General features: G+C 34.0%; 1 long non-coding RNA gene across 3 annotated transcripts; it reads left to right on the top strand.

Annotated features, from left to right (window-relative positions):
• Positions 1 to 421: 421 nt before the first annotated feature.
• On the top strand, positions 422 to 9,407 carry LOC138701864 (uncharacterized). 3 transcript variants are annotated; one of them, XR_011332713.1, is made up of 4 exons: positions 426 to 440; positions 546 to 577; positions 792 to 891; positions 9,010 to 9,407. It is a non-coding gene; the product is annotated as an uncharacterized lncRNA (long non-coding RNA). The 3 variants fall into 3 exon arrangements; XR_011332714.1 differs by lacking the exon at positions 546 to 577 and having other exon boundaries at positions 422 to 440; XR_011332712.1 differs by having other exon boundaries at positions 438 to 577.
• The last annotated feature ends 1,343 nt before the right edge of the window (positions 9,408 to 10,750 follow it).

Here is a 10,750-nt window from a genome sequence, read left to right as displayed (position 1 = left end):
CACTGTAATTGATCAAATAATTGAGAGGCAAATAACGTCCTCGTGTGCTTTCTGCGAGCTCCAACGAAAGAGCCAAAATGGCGGGCGATTATATTAAGTATTTATCCAGCATTAGGAAGTGCATAACGTCTTCATCAGCGAATCACAAGACGTACACGTTTAAATGTAGCCGACCTGCAAGGTGATTGGATGCCGGAAATTAGAGCGACGGGACTATAGTTACTTTCTCCTTAATGAAATTTAATAGTAACTACAATAAACAATGTCAAATATCTGTGTTAAATATAACAGGAATGGCATATAGAACGTGGCCTTGACGAAGGACGTCACGATAGCAGTATGCTGGGCCGATAAGATAGCGAAGACCGCGTACGGTCTCGACATGAGGAAATTATTTACACTTATTTCTTGACGTGTATTCACTTCAAATGCAAGGCCAGGTATAAATCTAATGAAATTATTAAAACTGTGGCAAGCATGGAAAGAGTATATTACAATAATATTTGTATTTCATTTCATGTCTTACACTGTATTCCCTCAAATAGGTTGGGAAGAAAGTCACTAAATTATTGTCTAAGTAAGTATGATATTGTAGTAGGCTGAATGTAGGTTTAAAAGTGATTCATGGAATTTCCCTAAAATATATTACATAAGACGAGTATAGGATATTTCATACATGCAAGTTTCCGTGAGTAGTCGAACAAACGATATGGAAAATATATTTTCTTTAAAACATTCGTAAGATAGTCGTTACCGTTTCTAATCTATCCCATATGCAAATTATATTTCAGTTCATGCTGTTTTGACAACCAAGAGGCGGAACTCAAAGTAGTCTCAAACGAACGACACTAACTTACACATTGTTTGCGAGGAACTGCACAAGTTTAACTGGTGAGTAGGCCTACACTGCCATACATTAACTAAAATGTACAGTTTAATGTTCTATTGAGAAACGTTAAATGGTGTCGTAAAATACATATTTTCTAGTTGATAACTATTCTGGTAGCTTTTGGTGTTCTAGTGTCCTCTACACTCTCTTAACGCAATCTGACTTTCAGTTTACAGAATGTGGAAAATTTCTTTTAACGAAAACTTCACTTAAATCGTAAAACCGCACATATTTTAGTGTTAGATCATTTCTATGTATAATCGCCGCGCCAACCGGAGTAACGACCGGCGAGGCTTTGATATTTATGTCATTGTTTGTCGCTTGTGATTGCGGTTCTTTTAGTCCCACCGCTCCATTCATATTCTACAAAAAACTGTTGCCGCCAATGGCAATCCATACATATCAAGTCCACGTGGAGTAAGAACCTAGGTTGTTATTTTTAATAACAAATGTTCGTTCAGTTTAGTAAAGCATTTCAAGTGGAAGTTATAAGTTGGTGTTAATATTTAAGATGTGGAGGCCGTGGGAAGGATATGATGAAGTTGAAAGTAATGTAAATGCGTGTGTTCCTTCAACTAGTAGAAGTGAGACAATTACAGGTAGGAAATATATGGGACATTGAATAAACAGTCTCAGAAAAGAATTTGTAATGCGTATGTCTACGTCAAAAATACAATAAATTGGGCAAGGGACCGATTACAGAGACCGCAAAAGCTGTTGGATTAAGTAGGCAAGTCGTAAGCAGAGTTGTAGAACGAGGTCCTAAAACACCAAAAAAATATAAAAATAAAAAACAGAAATTTGAAAAAGCTGATAATTTCACCTGCGATCTGATTCGTCGAACAGTGTATGATTTTTAAAAAAATAGACAGTCGCCAACAGTTAGTGAAATATTAATAGAACTTCAAAACAAGTGTGAGTTCCCCTAGAAAGAAAGAACACTGAGGGAATTATTGAAAAAGTTAGGATTCAGGTTCCGAATTCTTAACAAAAGACGCGTGATATGGAGTCATGGAGAATAGTAACGTGGAGGTACAAATATTTGAATACACTTCGTTCTAAAAGATCTGCAGGCCATAAAATTATATTTTTGGACGAGACATGGTATGACACCCATGATGTCCCCAAAAAAAGGTTGGGAAGATGGGAGTTGCTCATGTGCCTTCAATGCCTTCCGATGAGAGCTAGGATGTCAGGTAATTAATAACTGTAATTTACATATTTATTTAATTAATGTAGTTAGATAGCATAAAAATATATTATTATTATTATTATTATTATTATTATTATTATTATTATTAGTTATAAAGTAGTCTTGTTTCTCGTTTGTACGCCCTTCAATGCCTTCCGGTGAGAGCTAGGATGTCAGGTAATTAATAACTGTAATTTACATATTTATTTAATTAATGTAGTTAGATAGCATAAAAATATATTATTATTATTATTATTATTATTACTATTATTATATAATATTAGTTATAAAGTAGTCTTGTTTCTCGTTTGTATGCCCTTCAATGCCTTCCGGTGAGAGCTAGGATGTCAGGTAATTAATAACTGTAATTTACATATTGATTTAATTAATGTAGTTAGATATCATAAAAATATATTATTATTATTATTACTATTATTATATAATATTAGTTATAAAGTAGTCTTGTTTCTAGTTTGTACGCCCTTCAATGCCTTCCGGTGAGAGCTAGGATGTCAGGTAATTAATAACTGTAATTTACATATTGATTTAATTAATGTAGTTAGATATCATAAAAATATATTATTATTATTATTATTATTATTATTATTATTATTACTATTATTATATAATATTAGTTATAAAGTAGTCTTGTTTCTCGTTTGTACGCCCTGCAGTTTGAAAAAGACGCGACAACATCGCTTTAGAACAGTATGCAATCGACAGGTCTGTAATTGTTGTTAATCTTTTCTTTGATCTCCCAGTCGTTACTCCGGCTGGCGCGGCGATTATACAGAATTTGGAAAACAACTTTATCAAAAACCAGCTTTGGAATATGACAAACGACCACATACCGAGAAGCATCCCCGTTCTTGTAAATTTTGTGCAGAGGTATTCATTATAAAGCAGACCTTCAATCCCAACCGCAAATAAATGAATTTTTTTTATTCAATATGCTCCATTGCAGTAATGCAATAATAGACACATTTGTTGCTACACTATTTTTACATTCTGTCTGAACTTTTAAAAACTATTAGTAAACTATATGTAACAATAGTAGTGCTTTGACTATTTACAATAGTTACAAGAATGTAAAGTCAGCTGACTCAATAGAGTTTATGAATTACTTATAATTACTTAACATATATGACTTGAATACTAATACTAATTTTAATCAGAGTAGTATTTTCACTATTTACAATAATTACCCTGATGTGAAGTCTAATGACTGAATAAAGTTCATGAATTTCTTATAATTATTTTTACATATCTGATTTGAATACTAATACTACTAGTAATACTAATACTATTTTTAACTAGAGCAGTATTTTCACTATTTACAATAATTACACTGCTCTGAAGTCTATTGACTGAACAAAGTCTCTGAATTCCTTACAGTGTTTTAACAACAGTTTCTCATGTGACACTGGCCATCTATCTTGATTTCTATATATTCCCTTCTTCAGTATATCTCTTTGTTTATTCAATTTGACAGAAGAGTATAAGGTAAACTCGGTTAATTTCGCAGTATTAAGGTTTTCTATCTAGTTATAACCGAAAATGCTTGAAAAAAATTCCTTCAAGCAGCAGTTACTCACTAGACATTTATTGTATTGGTTGGTGTAAAAATTTTATTTTTTAAGTGTATCTCAACAGCGAAATAACTCCATCTAAAACATGAGATGATATGTGTATCTTTCAGGAATTCGTGTAACTTCCCAGTACTGCTCGGCCAATTTCGCAGTAACAATTACGCAATTTTCAGGAATACTCTTTTTAGCTCAAAACATGTTTTAATGTAATCTAAACATCAGTACATATTTACACACATGAACTGAACACACATAAACAAACTAGGCAATATATATAGAACTAGTGGGCTTCAATTATTAACACTAATAACAGGAAAAGGCTTCCATATTAATTGTAAATTAATACATTTATGTAACACATATCTGCATTAAACTTTATGCCAAAGATAAAAAAAAACTTTATGAGCTATTTAGGCCCAATCCGAATCCGCTTTCGCCAGCAAGACAATTGTTGTTTCTTCTTTCTCTGCCGTTGAAGGTGGACAGACTTTGCTCCTTTTGGGGATACAATTTTGTTAGGTTTGGTAACCAATGAAAAGCCTGTTTCATCTTAATTACAAATGAGATTAAGCTTGTTACTCAGTTCTGCCTTCTCATACTCACTTCCTAGCACATCATAAAAATCGTTCAAATTCGAACGAGTTGAGGCTGCTGCTCTATGGTAGGAGAGATTTTCTGGCTAGCGCATACTTAGCCCATAGCGCTTCTTAAAGGACGTTGGAATCTGCGTGCCACTCGAACTGCTCTGCCGGGAACTAGTAGAAACTAGTTAAGAAATTAAGTACCGATAAAAGCATATTACGAACAAACTATGTAAGATAAAACAACAAGCAAGGGTTCAAATTAATCTTAAGAATGTGGAGAATTAATTAATCATTGTGTGATAATTACAGTTCTGAATATCTCGACGATATACTGTCCAGAACCCCAACAATGCAAATTTATTCACTGTAGTTCAGCAAACACACACCTACTAAAGCACTGTCATCCTCTGAGGAGTTTAGTGCTGAGAGGAATGCGGTTCCGACTAGCCTAGCGCGGTACTGGAGTGGGAGGGAACAGTGACAGCGACAGTCTGGAAGGAAGTGCAATCATACTGAAAACATTTCACTCGTATATAGAGTACCTAACACGTGCACACAGTCACACACTACTACAAACTGAAGACTGCATATTTTTGGACGATTAATACTTCCCACTCCGCTCGGCTCGGCTTGACTGTAGCAACAAAAGAACCTACCTGCAACCCCCCCCCCCGCACCGATGGCAAGAATACCTCAGGTCCCAGCGCTAAACTCGTCGGAGGAAGACAGTAGTTTATAACTTTCGCCAGAATGCGTTGTAATAGGATCTTCCTGCATGAAACATCCCCGACAGGTTCTGGCATTTATCCGTATTTTTGTAAGCTCAAACGAACATAGACAACTCCAAAATTAATTAATATATGAGATACTGCGAAATTAGACGTACTGCGAAATTAGCCTAATTTGCCTTATTATTTGATCTACTGTTTGTGCATCTTGAAGGCATGAACACGTTGAGTCGTCTTTGATCCCGAAACGGTGTAGGTATGCCTCGATTTTTCCAAGGCCTGAGATCATGGCGGTTACTTCTGCTATCAACGTGATATTTTGTTTCATCCTCTGACGTACAGAGAGGAAGAACTACTGGTCGGAATATCCGTTACGTGGTTTCCATTAAATTAAGTTACAAACAATTTCTAAGTATGCGTTCTATCAACTGAGGAAGCTATGAAGATTTCTGTGTGATTTCCATTCGATTAAGATTTCTTTGTGATTTCCATTCGATTAGGAAAACAGAAAAAAAAAAAAAAAGGTATTCATTATCTGGTGCTTGAATCAAGCACTGTTGAATGTGGTCTCTACAGTGTCTTTGATTGATTCAGCTTATAAGTTATTGACTATAAGCCACTTTAAGGAAAGCAGTCATCTTTTCAAATCTATAACATATAAATAAACGTCACAAATGGAATACCCATAGCATTATACATTAATTATTAGCATATGTAAACTTCAAAATGATGTTCTTCCAATAGATTCTACCACAAAGTGGGATAACTAGTATTATGGTTAATTTTATTGTAAGTAAGATACTAGATGCTATATAAAAATCCTTACAAGAAGAGCCAAAATGCATCACCACTGCTGGCAAACAATAGGGGTGCTATGCACAGACATATCGCTAGCCCGCGCTACGAGCGTGCTAAACTAGCCCCGGCTATCGACTTATTACTTGAACAGGATTCAAATCATAATATGTCGCTAACACTGGTTTATGAATACGAAAAACGTTAGTTCGCTGATCATCCACCGGAAGCCCGTGCTAAGAATGTCTATGAATACGGCCCTTTATCTTTAATTCAGTGGTGTATTTCTAAACAAAAAAGTGCCTTGGCTCTGGAATTTCGGTGGTACTGGTAGTAGTTGTATTCGTCGTCGTCGTCATCGCCATCGTCGTCGTCGTCATCATCATCATCATCATCATCATCATCATCATCATCACTACCACCATTTCTGCACGAATACTTATGGAATGTCACGAAAATACAATCGAATCAGGATATAGAAGTTCATAGGTGTGCAGAATACATCTCACTATGAAAAAGTTTAAATATTAATAAAATGTTACTTTTGATAAAATGCAAATTTTGACGATAATATGAAAATTATGAAGTCTATGACGCCGTCTCGCCTCAAAAATAGTACCAACCTTGGAGCTGTCAGGGCCCTCCAGGCCTGAAATACATCCCTGCCCTAATTTTATTATGAATTAAAAATTTATAATGACATGGCTTTGAAATGTCCAAGTTAAAAATAATAATACATATACATTCAAATGAGAAATAACAGATGTTTAGAATACGACATTTAATTTATGTTAATTTTCTTATACAGTTTACTGATATTATTTTAAATCAATATCTTGTGATTTGGTGTTACTGTATTTTAAATCATTTTATTCTCAGTTTACTCTATTTTATTATCAAGTTAACTTATAAATATTTATTCCTCACTTCAGACTAATATTAAATTATTATTACATAGAGACCTTAAATTATTTTCGTTTTAAATGTAACATTAGTTTTCTTTCTTCGTAATAATCTATTAAGCTACTGTATGGCCAATTTGTTCCCCGAACAAGAGTTAATTCACAAAAGGATTAACATTATATCGAACAGAACTCCTTGCTTTCTGTATGTTAATCTAAATGCTGTTTCTTTAATTGTAATATTATTATTTTAAGACAAGTTTATTTCAGTGACTTAAATGTATTAATTACTGTATTTATGTCCTTTATTTCCCTTAAACTGTATTGCAATTCATTTACATTTACAAATGTAGTAAGTTCTGATATTCCAATGATAATAATTAGTACTTACTTACTTACTGGCTTTTAAGGAACCCAGAGGTTCATTCCCGCCCTCACATAAGCCCCCCATTGGTCCCTATCCTGAGCAAGATTAATCCAGTCTCTACCATCATATCCCACCTCCCTCAAATCCATTTTAATATTATCTTCCCATCTACGTCTCGGCCTCCCCAATGGTATTTTCCCCTCTGGCTTCCCAACTAACACTCTATATGCATTTCTGGATTCGCCCATACGTGCTACATGTCCTGCCCATCTCAAACGTCTGAATTTAATGTTCCTAATTATGTCAGGTGAAGGATACAATGCGTGCAGCTCTGCGTTGTGTAACTTTCTCCATTCTCCTGTAACTTCATCCCTCTTAGCCCCAAATATTTTCCTAAGAACCTTATTCTCAAAAACCCTCAATCTCTGTTACTCTCTCAAGTGAGAGTCCAAGTTTCACAACCATACAGAACAACCGGTAATATAACTGTTTTATAAATTCTAACTTTCAGATTTTTTGACAGAAGACTAGATGACAAAAGCTTCTCAACCGAATAAAAACAGGCATTTCCCATATTTATTCTGTGATGAATTTCCGAGTGTCATTTATATTTGTTACTGTTGCTCCAAGATATTTGAATTTTTTCACCTATTCGAAGGATAAATCTCCAACTTTTATAGTTCCATTTCGTACAATATTCTGATCACGAGACATAATCATATACTTAGTCTTTTCGGGATTTACTTCCACCCCTATCTCTTTACTTGCTTCAAGTAGAATTTCCGCGATTTCCCTAATCGTTTGTGGATTTTCTCCTAACATATTCACGTCATCCGCAAAGACAAGAAGTTGATGTAACCCGTTCAATTCCAAACCCTCTGTGTTATCCTGAACTTTCCTAATGGCATATTCTAGAGCAAAGTTAAAAAGTAAAGGTGATAGTGCATCTCCCTGTTTTAGCTCGCAGTGAATTGGAAAACATCAGATAGAAACTGACCTATACGGACTCTGCTGTAAGTTTCACTAAGACACATTTTATTTAATCGAACTAGTTTCTTAGGAATATCAAATTCAATAAGAATATTATATAAAACCTCTCTCTTAACCGAGTCATACGCGTTTTTGAATTCTATGAATAACTGATGTACTATACCCTTATACTCCCATTTTTTCTCCAATATCTGTCTGATACAAAAAATCTGATCAATAGTCGAACTATTATGCCTGAAACCACACTGATGATCCCCAATAATTTCATCTACATATGGAGTTAATCTTCTCAAAAGGATATTCGACAAAATTTTGTACGGTGATAATAATTAGTATTGTTATTAATATTATTTAAAACTTGCTTAAAAAGTACTCTTGTGAATCTATTAATTGCTCTATAAAATTGTTTTTAGGCCTAGAAAAAATGATGCTTTTCTATATCTGAGAGACAACAATAAATTATAATCAGATCAACATGATATTTACGTTTGTCCTTCAGGCATGTTTTTCTTTTCTTTTTTTTTTTTTTTCCTGCCCAGCTTACATTGCAATTGACATGATGTGTGTACGAGGGAAGGAGACTACCTCGCCAGCTACTTTGTAACTACTATGTTACACTGTGCGCACGTAACTTCAGAGTTAATGTGTCGTAATTTCCAACTCTACTTATAATTCATACGTTCGTTACATTTAACCAATCAAATTATTTTCATTTCTGTGATTCTAAATGTAGTTATTTAAAATGAATGCTTGCCAATTGTATTATCATATTTTTTTATTAATTTACTTCCATTAAAAATAAAGTATTACGCCGTTAAGAAAATAGTGTAAAATTAGTTTTTTATGCGACGTAGGCTTACATTACGTGTAGTTTGTGTATGATATGTATCATATGTTTTACGCTGCCAAACCTACTGGCAACAATAATAATTTTTTTAAATTTTTTAATGTTTGTTTTTCGTGTTGTTCTCAGATCGTGGATATACAAAGACAATCGAAATGGAATGCAGAATTATCATAGTGACATGTCTGATACTGGCTGCAACCTCGTACAGCGCCACACTGCCTCCGTGGTTCTTCGGCCCTGGTCCAGTGGAATGGGAAGGAACCTCTTCTTGTGTCAACAACACTTGCCAAGTAAATTGCCTGAATGTACTGCGGAAGACAGAGAAACTTCAAGAAACGTGTCTCAAAGAAAACAGTACCGAAACTGTCACTTGTGAATCCAGTAGTGATTGCGACAACTGTCTGAAAATATGTAAAGCTTTCCACGACAAGATTGTTAATGGATGAGCTGAGTATTTTACATCGTGAAATTTAAGAATTTATACTGTTGGAAAATATACAGAAATAAATAAAGTGAAGTTCTTATTACTTTTTTATTAATTATAATAATTATTATTATATAATAATATTATTATATTAATATTATTATATTATTATATAATAATAATAATAATTAATAATTATTGTATACTTAGAAGCACCCTTTTCCTTCTCTACACAAGGGCCGACCTCTAATCTTCATATTGGTTCCCAAACATTCTAAGACATTGACAAACTAGTATTGCCAAACTGTGTGCAATTGAAGGGTTGAGAGCCATAGCGGGCCAAGCGCCATTTATTAAAAACGGAGAAAACAATAGTTAAAGTTAAGTAAATACCATAATTTAATGAAGATTGACATATGAATTAGTTTTAATGAGCATACTTTATCTTACTTACTATATGTTTCGTTAAATTATAGTAATCAGTTAATTTTAACTCTTATTTTCTCCGTTTTTAATAAATGGCGCTTGGCCCACTATGGCTCTGAACCTTTCAATTCTACGAAATGGATCGAATTTTGATTGGTCTATAGAATGTTGTGTGGAATAATTGACTTTTTTGGATTTTGTATGAAATTATCTCAGCTAGACCCACTAATATGTTTAATTAAACATTAAATAAGCATGTAAAATACGGGTACCTACATTTGACATCTCGTGTAGTCGTGGACAGATTAGCTGTTCAGGGCAGAATGAGAATCTGCAAGCAAATCTCCATTCTCATCCTTCATAACGTTTATCCTTGACTGATATCATTTCTTAAATTTCTTTTTGCACTTATATAAATTGCTAATGTTTTTATTCTTACTATTTCTTTCTAACTGGCTGAGTTATTCCTCTAAATCAAGCCTGCAGAATTCGTTAAGCAGAGGAAATATGACGTCAGCCTCACTTCACTTCTTTTGGGGATGATCGACTTCCGCGTAGAGTTATTTACATTCTGTGGTCGATCAGTGGCGGCATGTACTTTTCAAAAACGATTGTAATAAATTCATTGTTTTTACAATGCGTTATCTCGTTTCAAGGTTTACAATTATGCTAAATTTCCTGTCGGTAGTTCCTTTGAGATTTCTTTGCACCTAACCTGTTTTAGATTTTCGAAAACTTTCCTTCTATCATCACCTACGGAAACATAAATTTATAACATTTAAGTAATGAACCTTGAAAGTCACTATTAATTCCAATTCAAAATGAGCACAACGAGTGACGTCCGTAATTTTACAATATATAAATAAATAATCAATATACAGTTCGTAATAACGAACTTACCCGAATGTTTGTGCACTCCATAATTCTTAACATGGGCTTTGTTGAAATGTGGGTTAATATTGAAATGACGAGTAGAAATAAATTGGATGGGACACAGTAAACAAGCAATTATTTCGT

The sequence above is a fragment of the Periplaneta americana genome, chromosome 1 (genome assembly GCF_040183065.1).
Source record: "Periplaneta americana isolate PAMFEO1 chromosome 1, P.americana_PAMFEO1_priV1, whole genome shotgun sequence".
Classification (NCBI taxonomy): Eukaryota; Metazoa; Arthropoda; class Insecta; order Blattodea; family Blattidae; genus Periplaneta; species Periplaneta americana.
This window is presented reverse-complemented; position numbering and strand designations above follow the sequence as displayed.